This window comes from Gavialis gangeticus, unplaced genomic scaffold, assembly GCF_001723915.1.
Source record: "Gavialis gangeticus isolate Ggan-Ray unplaced genomic scaffold, GavGan_comp1, whole genome shotgun sequence".
Taxonomy (NCBI): Eukaryota; Metazoa; Chordata; order Crocodylia; family Gavialidae; genus Gavialis; species Gavialis gangeticus.
This window is the reverse complement of record NW_017728996.1, coordinates 6285219-6304425: the sequence shown is the minus strand read 5'-3', so window position 1 is coordinate 6304425 and position 19207 is coordinate 6285219. Positions and strand designations below refer to the sequence as shown.

The 19207-nt window shown below is 40.5% G+C and overlaps 1 protein-coding gene across 3 annotated transcripts in view; it reads right to left on the bottom strand.

Moving 5' to 3' along the window:
- Nucleotides 1-19207, bottom strand: part of DENND4A (DENN domain containing 4A) — a 131120-nt gene that overhangs the window by 109120 nt on the left and 2793 nt on the right. For 2 of the 3 annotated variants that reach the window (XM_019503964.1, XM_019503966.1), the window contains exon 2: nt 9027-9142. The gene's annotated coding sequence lies outside the window, so the exon portion shown is untranslated. Of the gene's footprint in view, nt 1-9026; nt 9187-11593; nt 11606-19207 lie in introns of those variants that run through there. The other variant, XM_019503965.1, reaches the window with a different exon arrangement.

Sequence of the window (19207 nt, the reverse complement as noted above, 5' to 3'; positions counted from 1 at the left end):
TCCACGTCCCTCTTGAAGTGCAGCGCCCAGAACTGGACACAGGACTCCAGCTGCAGCCTGACCAGCGCCGCATAGAGGGGGAGCAAGACCTCTCTGGACCTGTTAGTGATGCCCCTGTTGATGCAGGACAGGGTGCAGTTGGCTCTGCCTATTGCTTCGTCGCATTGGCGACTCACATTCATCCTGGAGTCAATCCTGACTCCAAGATCCCTCTCTGTGCTGCCGAGAAGGTCAGCCCCTAACCTATAACCATAATGCTGGTTCCCTCTCCCCAGGTGAGAGGCATGGCTAAGTGAGGAAAATGGAACTGGAATGAGGAACCATGGATGAATTAAGAGACAGGACCGGGCAGGAGGCACACAGCTGCATGGTGGAATGGGCAAACGCCTGTGCTTACTTCTGATCTTACTCTCTGTTTTAGTGGTCCCTCTGTACAATGGGGATATTACCTCCAAATCTAAAGGAGAGATGGAAAAATGCGTGTGCTGGAAAGCTTTTAGAGACCGCACTGATGAGCGCCACAGAAGAATTAAGAACAATTACTTCTGGTCTTCAGAGCTTGAATCACCTGCAGTAAATAAGGCAGGGAACTACAGGGAGCACCATCCATTCCATGCACTGAATAAGCCAAGGGTCTTGTGGAAAAAATAAGGATGGGCACACAGAATTAAAGCCTGTATCATAATGTACATGTGGAAGAAAGCCAAGGTTATATGGGCAATCCTAGTTCTGGACTTTCCTAATGCTTAACTGTTTGACTGGCAACCTTAACAACCTTTTAACTACGGAAAGCGTCTTGACATTTATGGTGCTAAATATCAAGCATTCTACAGAAGGCTGTCAGTACACAAATACAATCTCACCAGCATGTCTTAAGACATATATTTGCTGGTGAAAATAAGCTGGTAGAAAGCTCCATCCTAAATGAGCGCACAACATATTAGTTATGTTAAATGGCAAATACCTTCTTCTTGAATTGACATGCTAGTATGCACTAAATTTTGACAGGTGGCTTTCCCAGATGCACAGCTCCTAAGCTGCGTAAAATTGTGGCTACACAGGTGGAAAGACAGTGCAGGACTGCCCTGGCCAGATGGCAGGAACAGGCAGCTGTCAAACATCCGAAAGCGCCTGCAGGTAGCAAGAACAGGGGGGCAACAGCTAGGCAGCTCATCTACATGGATGCTTCTTACATGACTATATTCTTCTGCAGTGTATCATTACTACTGAATTTTTTAAATCCCTTATATAGAATACAGAAACAAATGCTTATTGTACACTATCAAGCAACATTTAGATTGGCATGAAGCTAGCACAGCTGATGTACTGAATAGTCAGATCAGAGAAAAAGGAAGATGCTTTTTAGTACTATCAGTTTTAGAAGAGGACAGTTTTTAGCTAAGAGTACATTCTGTTAATAAAGGCCATTTTCATTTTGATCAGCTGCAGTGTCACTGATGCCACTATCAATGGCATCAAACAGCTTATGCAACTGAAGTAACATTCCCCCAGGATCTCGTGAGTCTAGACACAAACGCTGTCAAAATATTGATATGAAGAAAGAAAATCAGAGAAGACCTGAGTCTTTCCTGGAAATGTTTGTTTTCAAATGTATAGATAAAATTATATTTGTATGTGTGCAACTGACTGCGCCCAGATCAATATTTATAGTGCCAGTTAGAGACACAAGCCTTTGCCTACGGCCTCTCTGACCCGAATATTTCATTAATATTATTTACATACATTTACAACATGAGAAGAATAAGGTGCACAACAGTTTTAGAGTGATTAGAAAATGAGGCATGATTATTTTTGTATACAAAGTTGGATTTCTACTTAAGGTTGATCTGTTTAATGTTAAATATATTTTTCTTTTAACAAATAGTTTAAATTTGAAATCCGGATGGCCTATGTTGAGACTTCAATTTATGATGTAAAATTTGCTTTCCTCTTCTAATCCATAAGTAACAGCCAGGGAAAAAAGAGGAGATTTACTAGAAGGAAAAAAATTGGAGAACCTGGTGTCAGATCTGCAAAATATTTAGATACCTAAATATGTAGGAAAATGTAGATAGTTAGGAAAAAGCACCTAAACAACTTTAGTGCAAAACTCCTACTGGTTTCATAAATACCTCCTGTTTCAAGTTACTATAGGCCACATTTTCAGTCTGTTGAATTTACTAACTGCCTTTGTTAAATGAGTCAGTTTTTAAAAGCAAAACCTGTTTTGATAAGCTTACTAGCTCTTTGTGTGTATCCAACATGTTTAATGGCTTTACTTACCTAACAAAGCAATTTAAATGTTATTTTTGTGCATTTAATTCAATTGCAATTTCCATTCAAATGCAGTCTGACACAAACATAATTAAAAAGTTATCTAGTAAATAAACACATCATTTCCCATTTTCTGCCCAATAAAAATAATGCAAAATGAAGTATGTGTACAGTTTACTGTACTGTTTAGCAAAAATCACAGGTCTACATTTCATTGCAAATCAATGTTTGAATGGTTATACCAACCCATAAGAATGAACCTGTCTCTGGAAAATATAACTTAAAGTAAAATACAAAACAAGGTTAAAATCAATTATTTTAATCAAGGTTTCCTGCTTGCTGATTTAAGTCATAGTTAATATCCGTGATTTCAATCACTTTGTTTTAAACCCATCCACCCTGCTGAAAATGTCCTTCAGGAGACTGAACAAAACTGGACTTTGGCTTGAAACCAACTGTTTGCTAGGAAGCTAAATTTCTGAGTTTGCAGGTCTTTCACCTTATTTGTACTCCTAGTTTTTACCTAGCTTTCGGACCATCAAGTAAGCCATGGTTGTCAAATCTGCAAATAAGCCCTATTTTCTTTGGCAAACCAACAATATATTTATTCAATTGAAATTGAGAAGTACAGCAATGGGAATGTTGTAAATACCCCCTTTAATAACTCAGCATCAGTTTGTAGAGTCAGTTAATGCTTCTACTCAAACACAATCAGCTTTGAACAGAGGGGCTGGGAACGACAGGGTATATGATAAGATTGACTGACTTCCTATTCATTTAAAATCAGCGTCACGATATGTTATTTTTGCACGCATCTGAGCTAATCACAGATTTAGTTGATTATAATTTGTTATTTGCCAAAAAATCTAGGGTTGTCCTAGTCAAGTTAGTAATATACTTCCAGGGGAGGTAAGGCCAAGCATCTTTCCATTTGTGACTGAAAAAGCCCCCACAGCAGTGCCCCAGCCACACGTGCACCTATCAGAATTTGAATCCTTTCCTCAGGTCAGCACAAGTTCAAGCTGCACCAGGACTACTACATTTTAACTGCAACTTTAAAAAAAAAAAAAGTCTTTTAGTGATTATTCATCCTCCCATCAGATCTTTTTTTTATATATACAAAGCCTTGCAGCTGCAAAGTATGCGATAAAACGAAAAAATAGGTCAAAACAATTCAGTGGCATATTAGTCAGGCAGGTTCAAACTTCTCTATGGCTGCTATGAAAGACTCATATGTACAATTGCAGCACTGATGAGATAAGATTATGTGATCAGCATACTTCAGGCCCCAAAAAGAGGAGGAAAAAATGTAATACCGATTTAACATGAAGTAAAAAAATCATCCTGCAAAAATATGTGCACTCAGATGAATCTGAACAGAAGTCATCATTATTGCACAGCCACAGAGTACCACACAGATTTCTTTAGTAGCTTTCGTACCAAAGGATCCCAAAGCCTTTCATAACTGTTCATACTGCGCCATTCTGCAAGTCGACCTCAACTGACCAGGGAGGGAGAAACAAGGTAGTGAACGGCAGGCTGCACGACTGCTCCGGGTTCGAGCACGCGGGGATGAAATCCTCAGAGAGGATGCTACAGGGTCTTACTGTAACCTCTTACTGTAGCTCTCTGGAGGCAGCTGTGAGTCCCTACTCAAGTCATGTAGGCTCTAGTGTTTGAAAACAAGATTTAATTATAAAGATTGGAATTCTTTATTTAAAGAGTACTGCCTTCCCACGAGTTCTGCAAACTCCCTTAGTGCCAGTGGTTCCTTACCTTTTAAAATGAAGCTTACGGGGACAGTTGATATTCTCTAACACCAAAGATAATTGCTTTGTTTTAAAAATGAATCTATTTTGAGTTCAGTTCATAACAACATATATTTTTCAGACTTTATATTTAAAAGAAAACACTATTTCTCCAGTCTAGTTATTCCTAAAATAGATGCCAGAATTCAACCTGAAAAAAATGAGTTAACGCCTGATTTTTGCGAGGTGCTAACAGTGTTTGTATCAAATCTTCCAAACAGAACATTATTTTCAGGCAAAAAATCTTTATCAAAGCATTCATGCACACACCCCCCTCTCGAAAGTTCAAATGTAACAAGGGATGTGATCTACTTGAAAAATATCTGAAAACGTGCTTTCCCACAACACACTTTGTGCAGATCAGCCACGTGTGTGCCTGCAGTTGATCCCAATGAAAGCAGTCCCAAGTCTTTACAGTAATACACCCAAGGGGACCTAATTGCCAGATCACGATTTCTAGCTATAAATAAAGCCTAAAAATTACTAAAATTCAAAAATAGCAACAAAAAGGTATTTTCTTCTACTTGTTCTGCCTGGAGATATTTTGTGCATTGGAGAACACCCTGTGTACAGTTTCAAATACACACAGTTAATCAGTCAATTTCTCCCCTGCTGAAAAATTCTTTAAAAATGAAGTTTATTTCAGGAAAATATTTATAAAGCATCTCGGAGAAGCCAGACTTTATGGAGGTTCATGCCACCAGTCTTTTTAAGATTATTTTACAGATCATAGTCCCCAAATATTCTAAAGCTTATGAACGCACAGTTGAGGTGCCAGACAGCATCTTAACTGTGCCCTCAAACAGCGCTATCAGCCTCCCATCTCCCCCTATATTCTTCTGTATTTTGATCCAAGTGCCTCAAGTTACACACACAAGGTCCATACATACTATATACATATACAACACCCCGTCACTAGCATAGACCCAGCTAGCTTCCACCCCTTCCCCTGTTAAAATATAAAGACAGGTGATGCAGGGAACACTTAACATGGCCCTGGAGTTTGCAAAGACAGTGGCAGGGACTGGCTGCGCTTCCCTCTCCCACACGGAGAGGTGGAGGATCCACACGTGAAAGGTCCCCTCTGTAAGCAGCTCTGGGGTAGTGGGGGCAGCATGTTCCAAACCCCACACAGATTTTAGAAGACATCACTAATCTATTGCATCCTTTTCCATTTTCAACCCAAGTAAATGTGGAAAGAGCACCACTATTTCTGCCTAAATCTACTCTCTTCCTTTTCTCCTGTCACTCCCCTATGCATTTCCCTGCACTATGGGTTCCAGAACATACTCATAGCCTTTCCCGTCATCCTGTGGGAAAGCAGCTCTACATGTTAATGGCATCTGAACTATTTCACTGTGTCAAATAGCATACATTCCCCCTTAAACAATTACAAGCTTTTAGTGCTAAGGAAATAATACTGAGCCACCAACTATGTAAAAAACACTTGTTCCCATATATTCTACAATCTCCAATGAATCACTGGAGTTGGGCATTAATGGTCTATAACAGTGGTTTTCAACCTATGGTGCACAGGCTCCAGGGGTCTTCAGACTATGTTTAAGGGGTCTGTGAAAGATAACTATGATCAAAAGTATGTGAATACCCACACATACAATTCAAAGGGGTCTGCACCTCCATCTGAAATTTCTAAAGGGGTTAGCACCTTCATTCAAAAATTTTTTAGGGGTCTGCAAATGAAAAAAGGTTGAAAAACCACTGATCTAGAACAACAAACAAAAGCTAGGATGATTCCCAAGCTGTCATGTCAGATGATAATAGTTTCCAATTCCAGTTGCTTAAGACAGAAACTACTAGTATGTCAGAAGTGATGCTATTTTTAAAAGACGGTTATCAGAACGATGCGATTCTAAAAAGGTAGAATATTTCGTCACCTGCCAAAGTTATAAATGACCAGGCCATGACACTTGAAAGCTGGGATTCCCTTCTTCCACATCAGAATAATAATCTTGTTTCAGCTTTGCTAGCTCTCAAGATATTAAATAGCAGATGTGGCATTAGTACACCAGTCTAACAGTGCTTTTCTGGCCATGGTCCAAGAACTATCCTAGCTTGAAATCTGACACTTGCTGTAATCAGCAGCCTCATGAACTACCCTAGCTAACGTGACACACACAAAGCCATTTCCTTGGTGGGACCAAGTCTGCTTTACTTTATTATTTCATATATCAAAAAAAAAATCTAATTACTCCACTGTCTTAGAGACAAAGTAATGTCTATGCTTTATGTTTCAGCAGCAGCCTCACAGTCTCATACAAAGATTAGTATTTAGAAGGTGCAGGATTCAAAGATTTGTTGCAGGATATCATGTTCATGTAACAACCAAAGACTAGATTGATTTAAGACAGAAAGACTCTTCTCAGAGTTTTTGCTTCAGCTAAGTTTGTTACTTAACCATGTTCATATTCAGCAACATTTCATGCAATGAAATACTGGGGACTGAATTTTCCTTGATATGCGTATTGCAATCACCTCTAACATTTGCATTAACATACTTGCCAATTAATGCCCCCCCCTTTAAAGATATTTTGATTCTTTAGCATATGCATTAATATATTCACAGAACAATATTTTTATCTTTTTATTAGCTTTTGAACCTTCTCAACCACACAATGGGCCTCACTCAGCCAAATGGGCATTTACATCAACTACATTTTATCCTTGTTGCTTTCTTGGGTTTATATTCTGCAAATCTGTGTTGTGTCATACCTTTTTATAGTAACAATTACTTCAGATTTGGGGGTTTGAAGAATATATATTTTTAAAAATAAAACTGTCTTCACAATTACTGATCTTTTAAATTTGTATGGAATTAGCATTTGTTTCTGCTATTCTTTGTCTGCCTACCGATATTCCATTACTAATATTTAAATAAAAATAAAATGCAAAAACAATATTGCAAGTGAATACCAATATTAGTGATCACACTATTATACAAACAAAAGCTACTTGTGTCAAGTAAAATACTGAATATAAAATTAATTTGAGACTAAACAGACTTATGACACTGACCTATAACTTTTTTTATTTGATACATTAAAGGCCTTGCTATTTTGCCTTTAATTAAAATGGACCAACATAGAAGAAGACATCAACCATTTACACAGGCTTTATCCATATCCTTTTTTAAGGAGAGGAAAGAAGCCATGCTGATATTCCTGTCACAGCTCACTAAAACACTAATTTGCTTATCATACTGGAAGCCAAGGAGTAAATACAAAGTGCACTGTATATACAGTTTTAATTTTCATTATCACCTTGCTTTCTTACACACATTTAGGAAATCCTACTTAATGATACTCATTGCATAACCAGGACCACCACCAGTGTAATTCATATTTATGGGCAGTTACGCAAAAGGAAGATTCTCAGAAACATTAAAAGATTAAGACTTGTAAAGCATACAGGACTCATTTTAGTACTGAAAGCAGAACCAACCTATTGTCCGTCACGTGAAACATTCGGATGTTATAAATAGAGGCTTGTGGGGCTTAAGACAACTGCACAGTAGACATACATTTTCAACCGTACAGCCAAGATTAAGTACCACCCTGGGAAAGTCATCAAGAACAAGTCTTTTCAGAAACTACCAGTGAAGAACAGCAAATAACTAAATAGTGCTGTGGCACATATCACACGGGAAAGCTGCCCCTTTTATGATAAATGAAGTATCACGGGACCACACTCCTGCATCACACAGATATTAGTTATAACACTTCCAGTAAAGCAACTCAAGTTTCATTTTTATTTTCTGATAAGAACTATTTTCAACTCTTATCCAGAAATTGAAAGAAAAGAAAAACAAACAAAATAAACCCATGAGGATCCAGAGAAGCCTCTGGAACTCAGACCAGTTTATTTGTCTTTTCAGGTAAGAAAAAGATTTTTTTACCAACTAAAATGTTTAAATATTTAAACTCCCCGATCTTGCAAGGCAGTCCTTTAATCTTTCTGTCCACCTCCCCACTCCTGTCTGCATTTTCCTTTAAGAATACTCAGTATTTAGTTAGGATCTCCATTGTCCTTGTCAAAGCCTAAGCAGTATCTGATTGGGTTAAATATGAGGTTTTTCTTCATTATCCTATTCTGACTGGGATAATCTTCCAAGGAACAGAGAATGAATGTTTTTCATGGCAAGTTTGGAAAATGTGGGAGAGGACAGCTGCATAAGTTTCTGCAAAGTGCTGGAGAGATGCTGTAGCTATGCTGGTCAAGGATATATGTGAAGGGCAAGGATGGTTGTGAAAGATATCCTTCACTGGACCAACTGCATGGTTGGGATAGAGTTAGACAAGTTTTTCAAATGAAGGGTATAAAAAACACCATTTTCAGAAATATCCATTAGTATATAATACTTCTAAATTTTCCCTTCAAATGGGCAACAAGATATGAAGGAACACGGACATAAACACTGATACCCATTTTTTGAAATGTGGCAACAAGTCTCTAGCAGCCCCTAAGCATTTCAAAGAAAGCCTTCCAAATGGGAAGAAGGCAGCACTGCCAAACTGGGAAGACCCTGCTTGCACACGCCTGCTGCTCAGGTTTGCCAAGCAGGAGTGATGTGAAACAGAACTGGTCAGGTTCACGACGACTATTCACAACCATTTTTCAGAAGGTGACAGAGTCATGAATCATGTCTGCAGTATCCTATGCCTTGCCAAAGTTACTGTTGACAGGAGTTATTCAGAAAGTAAAACCCTCCCCTCTTTCCTCAACTTGTAAAATTGCCTGGATAAAGCAGTATTAACCCTGTCTTCCCTTTATTAGGAAGAACAAAAATAGAGACTTGAAGCAACAACAAAAACTACAAGTTATGCAGGGTAGACCTCCCAACTAAAAATTACCAGATCATAACAGCACTTTGGTCAAAATACCACTAACTTCCCCATTCTTCACTGCAGCTTAGTGCAACCGTCTTACCTTTTCATCAGGGCATTTCTCCTGTATTTTGCTTCTGGAGACAGTCCTTCTGTATCTAGCTCTGGCTAGCAGGGTTAAACATCCAGCTAACAGGTGTCTGGTAAATGTTTCATCACCTGCAAAACAGTAAAAGTTGAACCAGACTCAGTGATCAAATGTACTTATGCTATTGAGCAAATAATACGTCACAGTAAATTAACACCTGTGACTTTTGCTCTAGACTTGGTTTAACATGTATTGGGTCTGCGTCACACACACTGTAACATTAAAAAAAAAATCTGATTTTTACATTGCTTTAAAATTGAAATACATGTTTTCATGGGGTGTTATCATTTTTGTTACCTTAAGTCTAGCATTGTTTCATGCATTGAAAAAACTTACAGAATAATGATAGTTGATACTCTACACAGAAGTGAGCTAGTTTCAGTTTGATTCTTTCACTGTCTTCTGACAATCTCCCTCTTTCCACTCTCATTCAGGAACTCCCTAACTTTCTCTTTACCATACATGTTAAAACTGAAAGTATGTTTGGGTCTAATATCCTTTCAAGGCCTGGAGGAGAATGTCCTTCATCTTTTCAAGATGCTGATATTCCAGCAGACGGCTCACGCTTCCGCCACCCTCTTTGCAATACTCACTCTCAGCCTCTCCTAGACCTATCCTTATTTCAGTACACCCCCAACTATCATTAGATTTTTCCTCCCCACTTGCCACTACAACAAACAAACAATTTTTTGTTGCATGATGTACTTTGTCACCAGGCCTTACCTAGGTCATTTATCTCACTGTTCTCTGGGTGACCCCTCTGCTTTTGATTTTTGAAAAGGATTGACTTGATTAGATATATTCACTGGACAATAATTTTACTTTTTCAGTGAAATACACTTGAAAGGCCACCTCAGACAGGCAAACTTCTTATGCATAAATGCATTCCTCCAACAGTAGTTCTTCAGCATTCATATTCTGAAGGGTACTTCACTAGACGGATATGGTCTCTGACTCTGTTCCCCCAAGCTTAATTCTCAAAATGCTCTACACAATCACAAACATGTATGGATCCGAGCTTGAGAACCAGTACTTTAAAATATTCCCAGGCTTTTGGGGACATTTCTAGTGAATAATCACCATCATCCAGATATCCCCAGCCCTTTTTTTTTTATTCCGAGAAATGTGTGCAGGCTGGGCACTTCCAGAGTTTAACGGGGTTCACTGTATTTCAAAGTAAAATACTTGAACGAGTTTGTGACATGCATATTACTTATATCTGACCTACTCCATTTCTATTTTACTTTCTAGTAATTTTCCATATTGACCATTATCTGATCTCAGACCAATTTTTCTCATAAATGATTTCTAAAGAAAAAAGTTCAGTGCTTTAGGGGAAAAAAGAGAGCCCTCACACTATGCAACTACTTTATGTAAAAAACAAACAAACTCCCACTAATGGCAAGTCATTTCCAGCTGAACACATCTCAAAGATGCGCATAACCATTTCCTTCCTGGGCAGGACCTTTTCCAGATAAGCAGTTATATACACAATGACTGCCAATGCCCAAGTAAACACGTTCTGATTTTACTCCGTTCTCCAAATATTCATTGTAGCAATTACTTCCAATTTCTTTGCACCCTCTTGCGAGTCAAAAAGGCAATTCCCTTAATCTTCCGTGTCTACACTAGATGAAACAAGCAGCAGTTTTGCTAAAAAATTAATAAAAATAAAACTAAATGAAAGAAAAGCACAGGTTACAGCTACTTGAGATTTCCCCCTCAAATGTCTCATTCTTCCTTTCAGTGGCACAGCACCACTGCTCCCAATAATAAAAGATGAAGCAGAGTCAACTGGTCATCAAACTTTTGGTCACTGTATTGTATATAAGCTTTCAGCGGTGATCTAGATAATGCTACAGTTACAAAACAGCAGTGGCAGGTGCTTCTGGGTACTAAGACATTTACTACTGCTAGTGCTGTTGAAGGTGCACTGGTAGAAGGCTTGGGAAAATAAAATTTGGTGCAGACAAAGTCGTAGAAACAACCTCTGAAAAAGCCTCATGTCTCAGTTGTAAGGGGATAGGCTGTAGCCGTGTTGGTCTAAGGACATAGGCAGACAAGGCTCTTTGGGTAAATGTGATCTCTTTTCTTAGACCAACTCAAATCTGAGTTGTTACATCAAGGGGCCTGGTTTGGAAGACCTTTGAAGTGAAGAGTTCTGCCGCCGCGCCTGAAGTTCTCAAGATATGCACAAGAATGACAAATACATAAAGTTTCTACATCCTCATTTCCTCTTTGGAGTGCAAGGCTCTTGGGCACTGACCCCAACTCCCAAAGAACTTGTGCTAGTTACCCTCCACTTAACAAAAAATAATGTTCATATTGTCAACATAATCTCTTACTTCATGGGCTCTATGGTGCAGAGGTGGGAGATGATGCCATGGGAAATCCCTTCCTCGTCATGTTCGCGCGCTCTCACCCTGCAGAGCACTAACCACACAGAAGATATATAACTACCCCACAAGAGTAAGAAAAATAAAACAGAGCATGAGGATACATTTCTCTGTACCAAAATGCACCCGATTATTTGCAACATCTCTTCTTATAGGACAACTTGTACAATTAAAATGACACTTAAACAGTAGGATATTTAAAAGCTACATGAATGTGGCATCATTACAAAAATGCCTATTCATTTGTGCAGTTTCCCCAATTACATGCAACAGAATAAACATGTGTGCAACAGAATACACATACTTAGCCCAGATTGTCAGACCTCTTTATGTCTCAGACTTATTAAAAATTGGGAGGGATGTGAAATAAGTGTCCAGTGACACAAGCTGAGATGCTAATGAAGCAAAAGCTCTATGAACCCCAGACCTTAGACACCACGTTGGAGGTCTTAAGAAATGGCTGTTATCAGAGGACAAATGACTGTCGAGCCCTAATATGCAAGGTAAATCAAAATCCACACCCTTGCAAGGAGTAGCTCTGAAAACCACTAGGAACAGCCTAGACTTAACAATCTGACACTTCAAGCAGCATAAAGCACAACCACAAAGCTGCTGAAACTGGGCCGCAGCCATGCTCCTCAGTCCTACACGATTTGCAAACAGAACACGGGGCAGAGCTGTACTTTACAGACTAACTGAATCAGACATGCATGAGCCTTCATAAGCAACAGATCACTTTGTCAAATGCTATTTGCAAACTGCAGAACATGACCTGTTGAAGCCTAGGCATGAAGGTATCGTATAAAACCTGTTAGCTGATTCACCTGATAAGGTGAATACAACTAATTTACACAGGGAAGCACTTGGACAGAGGATGCATTTTCCCCTCTATGCACCAGCTGGTTGTCCAAGCATGTCTAATGGACAAGCACAAATTACCTTGTTACTACCTGCACCAGCCTTTTTCTTCAAATGTCCCACTATTGCAGCTACCCAGCAACAGGGAGAAGCACCAATACAGATAGGGTTCAGATAGTTATGGGCATTTTTTCATGGTCATTAATGTGTTTGCTCTGAACCAGGTTATATGGTAAGGAGGTCAAACTACAGGCCACGAGTCTTCACTAAGATTCCCTCAGCTTGACGCCACATCAGTAGTAGTTCAACTCTGAGAAGTTTTAAGAATTATTCTGGTGTACTAAAAAACATTTTTTTGCTGACTAAAGAGCCAGTGATTTTTTGCAAGTCTGTGTGTGACCATAAATTCCAACTGAAGATCAATATGCTTCACTTCAAAAGCAATGGTGGGGAACGGGGCACAGCAGGCAGATGGGTGCTGAAGGGTACATGGGAAGTAGGGGAGTGCCAGACGAAGACTGTCTGTGCAGGGAAGATACAGCAGCCGGGTTTGTGAGATGAAAGGGACAGCTAAGACTGGAAAAGTGGAAACTGCAGGATAGCTGGGAACAGCTGGTTTGCAGGGATGTCCAGGAAGAGGCTTCTACCTTCTGTAGCTATTGCTGCTTCCACCTGACTGCCCCTCGCGGGTGATCTAGCAGGACACAGCACTGAGGTGGCATGACTGCCTGTTCAGCATGTACCAGAGCATCACTGACACCTCCGTCACCACTTCACGACGTTTAGTCTAGACTGTGGGAATGCAAGAAGGTGACTTGCATGCTTGATGTTGTGCAAGATGTGGGACTGCTAAAAGAATTGGGATGGTTTAAAAATTCCCTTTCTGAAACACACATTAAAAGCAAGAACTACTAAAGAGCCCCTTTTAGGGAAAACAAGCAAGTATTTGTAAGCAGGCACATGTCAAACAATTTATTGAAGAAGTAGGCCTTAGAGGCAAGGCTGGCTCCTGCAAAATACTGGAGCTGCCTATACACATGCTCATTGGCATGCTGATTAGAGCACTAGTCGCTGCAGTGTTGCATGCATTAAGCCCCCATGCGTTTTAAAATGTCCGCACAGTGCTTAACCAAACCTTGTCGAATGAAGTTTGGATAATGTGTCCCACAGACATTTTTAAAATGAACAGAGGCTTAAAATGCCTCACTGTTACATACACTAAATAGAGTGGCTGCCCAAGAACGGCTCTAATTAAAACACCCACCTCTGAGCACAAGTATCTAGGCAGCCCAGATTACTCCAATCCAGCCCCATCTAATCCAATCCAAATTCTCAGGTAGAAATGGTCTATATTTTTCAAACAAAGATTTCTGATTTAACAATGGCTTTTTAAAGAGATACTCCCCCAAATACTTTTCCCTTACAATCCGTTTCTCCTAGCAAAAGTGATTAAAGGGGGAAAAAAGGCAAATCACAAGGTCCAGAGTTTTCAAAACAAAGAGCTGCCAACAATGAAATCAAGCTTTTCCTTTTGCAAGCTTGTAGAAGACAGGTTTCCAAAGTGCTACCATATTCCCACATGCTCTACTTGGACATGCACATGAGGGCTTAGTGGCTCTGCTAAATGGAGTTCGAAGCAGGACTTATTTTTCTTTACTTTAACCTGTATTGTTAAATGTCCCTTATCTGGGACAAGGAACATTTACCAGAACCCTGCTAGCCAGCAGCAGAGGTAAACACAGATGACAGAAAAAACATGATCAAGGTCCAAAGGTGGGGGGAAAAGTTCAGCCTTCATACACCTGAACCTGGATGCAGAGGCACTGTTGACAGGTTAACTAAGGCAATGGCCACGCTGCACAAGAGGCTGCACAACTTCTGAAGCCAAACAGCAGCGAATCACCCTGCTGAGATGGGAAAGGGTAAGTTCACCTGGGCAGAGCATGACATTAATACAGTCAGGCTGTCTTGGACCCGAGCTGCCCTTGGCACGTCAACAACACTGCGTTATGCCATGTGGCCATACCCTAGTCCTTCTTTCCCATTTCCCATCATTTTTTGCCCTATATTGTGATCTCTTAAGTGCATCCTTTAAAAATGAGAAATGTAGGAAACTGGCAAACATCACAGCATGCAGAAAATATCACAAGAAAAGTGTTCATATAGGGGCTTGCTCCTGGAGTTGTGGATAATGAAATTCTTGACCAACCTTGGAGTTTGGCATGCAGGCTGACTACAGGACTGCATTACAATTCGGCAAAGCACTTTAGTTCTACATATGGGTTTAGTTAACACAGTGGTAGTGAGGATCTGATTACTTTTACACTTACAGGATCTGAAAAGGATTGCTTTTTTGACTGTAAGTTTATGCAATTATATAGCCTACTTATGTAAATTACTGAAACTAGGCCAGATTCAGAGCTCAGGTGCACAATTACAAATTCAGAATAATGTCAAATCCTACTGAAGCCCGTGGACTATTCTGAAATTGTAGGTGTAACAGAGATCAGAATCTGACCCACAGTCTTCTTCTACTTGCATCAGCAAGGGGGCTTTCCTTGGGACTTTTTAAGTATTTGCATGCAAGTTCTTATCTTTCATGTGCTATAGTAACTCCCTGTCTACTGTATTAGGAGGCCAGAGCTGTAAGAAATGCTTGTATTTGGCTTGTACGACCACTGGTGCACTTCCCCTCAAAGGGCACAAAATGTTCTTTCCAACCCAAAGCAAACAAGCAAGTGGTGCACAACAGAAAAGGAATCAAACAGAAAGCTTCAGACTGAGATGAGTCTGCTTGTCCTGACACCTAACTCTGCCTTTCTTCTTCACTACTATGCCCGTTCCATTCTTGCCTGCTCCTAAGCTTCACACCGCTGCAGCCACACACAGACTCTCTGCCCAACACTTGAAAGGCCTTCTTCTCGCAAGAGCAGCCTTCTTCACATGTGAAGTGAGGTACAGGACACCCCCTTCCCTTCCCTCCCTCATCTCCCCTCAATTACTTTTGCCACCCCAGTATGCTTGAGCTGCCCAGAGTATGGCCTTTCCCCCTTTCTGTGCGACAGACTGCTCTGGGCACAGCTGTCACTCACAGATAACACCTCTTGGCATAGCTAACTACACTAAGAGCTTTTTGCCAGCTGGCTATGTTGACCGGGGTATAGTTAGAGTAGCAAAAGGGCTGATCTGCTAGCACAGCTTGCGTCTCAGGAGGTAGCAGGGCTGCTACCAGCTATACCAGCACAGAGAAGTCGTACTTGTATAAGCAGGAATCAACCCTACAAGCACACCTGAATCAGCAGGTGTGTTCATAATTATTCAGCCAATAGAAAGACATGAAGTGGTCTGGCAAGAGACACTTTAAGAGACAAGCAATAAAAACTGTTTAATCCCCAACACGCAAAAGCAGATAATGTAATGATCTGGGCAAGATGTAACGAGTAGCAGAGCTGTTCCTCACTTTCACAAAGGGAGCTAGGTCAGGATCTAGACAGAAAGTGTTTCTTTTTGCCAAACACATCAAGACAGTTTACTTTTCCGATTGGCTTGGAAAAGTAAATTACCATCTAAATAGGAACATAGGATCCCTCCCACCCCCACGCAAGTAAGTAAACGTGGGGCAACGGAACTAGGGCATAAATTAATCAAGTAGTCCCTTCCTCTTTAGCAGGCAGGTTCAAAGTACTCGCTTTGACATCTGACGGAGCATAGGGCAAGCACCTTGTGAGAGATGCACAGAGGGAACAGAAAGGGGAACGTATTTTTTTTTAGATTCTCATAACCTTTCTTGGGTGGATCAAGAGAACAACACCACCACATTTTTGTTCTCTTCATAGGAAAGCTGATCTTCTTCTTTGGCACAGCCTGAACTCTGTATCTCTGTATGCCACAGACGTGCCAGGGGCAGCTCGGGTCCAAGACACAGCCTGACTGTATTGATGTGGTGCTCTGCCCAGGTGAACTTACCCTTTCCCATCTCAGCAGGGTGAATTAGCCTGGATAGAGCACCACACTGTTGTGGCTGCACAGCTTCTGGGGCCATTGTGCAGCATATCCTTAGTTCACTCGTCAACAGTGCCTTTGCGTCCATATTTCAGGTGTATGAAGGCTGAACTTTTTAAAGGACATCTGAAGAACAAAGGCTAGGCAATTTTCTGCACCACTGAAACATTCAGCCTCCGATCTTATAGGAAAAAAGGTTATATACTTCTTTCCCATACCATTATTGCCCATAGAAAATTGCAGTCGCAGACAGAAGAAGCCTGTTTCAAACTGTTATGTAGATTCTTACCTCTCCACTTAATTCCCATTCATTTTAAAGGATATATATGTAAGTGGGCTGAAGTGGACATTCCACTTTTATACAGAGCAAATAACCACATACATTTGCTTAACTGCCTGATACAATGCTGGTTCCATTATTTGTGCATTGCTAAAAATGTAACAAACCAATATGCAGACAACTGAAGTTAAGTGCATAAACCAGGTAAGTACCCGGGGACCCTCTGGCTGCACCGTCTCCTTTACAATTAAACTATACTACCTTACACTGTACACCTGATTAAACTGAGTAGGAGCCATTCATTTCAAGGCTCCTAAAGCAGCCTGGTACTATGTCCAGTCTATATCAAGGCTGGAACCACAAGGCCCTCTGAGAAACAAGGCAAAGATCCTTCGTGGGTTAGAAAAAGCCCACCCTGTTGCTGCTGTGAACAAGCCTGGTTTATACCACATTCAGGTAAGTGCACAACCTTTCTTCAGCACTGGAGTACTTAAATGGAGTACCCTGTACACTATGTTAGAGGCCTTCTTACAAAGAGAGACAGCTTGTTGAGTTTCCTTATCTTGAAGAAAAACATGCCATCAGCAAGTAAGATAAATATTTCCTTTGGCACTCTAAGTTTATATTAAAAGCCAGAAAAGTCCTCTAAAAAGCTACACACTGTTACAAACTTGGACAGCGTCTTTCAAGATGACATGAAAAAAAACAACTCGTTGCAATGTCACTTCAGTATTGCACTCATGAGGCTATTCAATCAACCTAGCGGCATGTCTGAACACAATGTGAGGGGCAAATGTGCAACAGGAGAAGGAACTGGAGAATGGTCCCAAGGGCTGGCTGTATGCTATAGAGGAAGTGCCTGTTTTGCCCAAGTGTTGTTTACCCTGACAGCTTCAAGGACTATTCAGTTTATTCCCTACCGTTCAGAGGTATGGTGCACTTAGTCATCCTACAATGGTATGGAGCTGAGTTCTAGAAGGAAAAATATGATCAGAATAAAGGAGACAGCAACACTAAAGGTCTTACCAGATTCAACAGTAACCACACTCATAGCAAAGGGAAGCTATTACAAATAAAGTCTGTACTTCCTTCATTAGCAAAAGTTCAGAGCACTCCTGAGAATGGGCAGGTACCGTATATTTAAACTTGAGCGTGGAAGTACTCAGCACCTTTAGTGGCTACTGATCACCTGGAGTCAGATTTGCAGGGAGTTCAGCTCATGTTTAGGTACTTAATTTAAGCAACTTTCAGTGGAGAGCTCAGTATCCAGCTGTAGGTGTTCGGCTCTTCCAAGAGACAAGAACATCGCAGGGTAGCTCAGAAGGGGATCTAATCCATCAGACTAGATCTCAGCCTACTGCACCAACTAGAGTAGTAATACATTTTCAACACACCTCAGTAAAGCAAGTATTGCGCCCATGTTACACAGGGGTGCGGGGAACTACACACTGTTGTCTAAGGCCACCTAGAGACAATGGAGGAGATGGGGAGGGACCATGTTTCAGCCCTAGGCTTTAAACCACCATCAATCCTCCCCCTCTCTGCAGGCATAGCCTCATTTGTCTTCAAAAATGTTAGTTCTCTCTATACTATTAGGCAAAACACGCTGAGATTTTACATTACTGTCAGCTAACAAATTGAAATTTGCCATTTTAAGATATGAAAACATCCGACATATTTTCGGTTGGAAGTACTAAAATTTGTATGTTACTTGAAAACCATTGTTGATTGAAAAAATACTTGTTTCCCTTAAATAAACTGGGATAACAAAACCCGTCATTTTTAAAGACCGATGTCATTTACAAGAAGCATGTTGGGCAATTCTTCTGAATTCTTTTCAGGGAACTTTGCTAGCTCTCATGCCCTCCCAATACACATCAGAACAAACGTTTCAAAACCATGTTCTGCAAGGCAGCAGAAGTTGTACTGTTTAAATTCCCTACCTGCTATGTCAAACAGGAAGATTTAGAAACCGCTATTTCACTACCAGGAGCAAAAGCATTAGGTTTGAACAAAGATTACATCATTATCTTTTTCATTAGGCTTGATGTAGATTATGCAATCTGTTCTAGGCTCCACGTTTTCATAATCACATTGCCAACATGCCTCCAAAATATGTTCACAGAGAAGATGAAAGGACAGCCGACGAGGAAGATGATTTCTTATGAACTTCAGTTTGCAAAACTCCGTTCAGCAGCATAGCTAAACTAAGCAACAGTTGAAGGATCCCACTTCCTATAGTACACTGACTTGGCTCCCTGCGGTTATAGCTGTTCCTGCAGCTACTCTTTTTATGAAGTCCTTCAACTTGTTCTGACTCTTAAATGTACTGATTCCAGCAAGAAAAAACTACATGCCAAATAAATGGAAGAAGAAATCAAATACTTTGTTAACAACATTACATCTCATTTAAACAGTAACCTGTTTAAATTCGCTGATGACACCAAAATTTGGGGGGAGGTGAGCACGCTAGCAGGGAGAGAGAGATTGCAGAGGGATCTGGATAGGTTACAGGGGTGGGCTAACAGGAACAGGATGCGTTTTAACACGGACAAGTGCAGGGTGCTGCACTTGGGCAGTAGGAACCAGCAGCACACTTA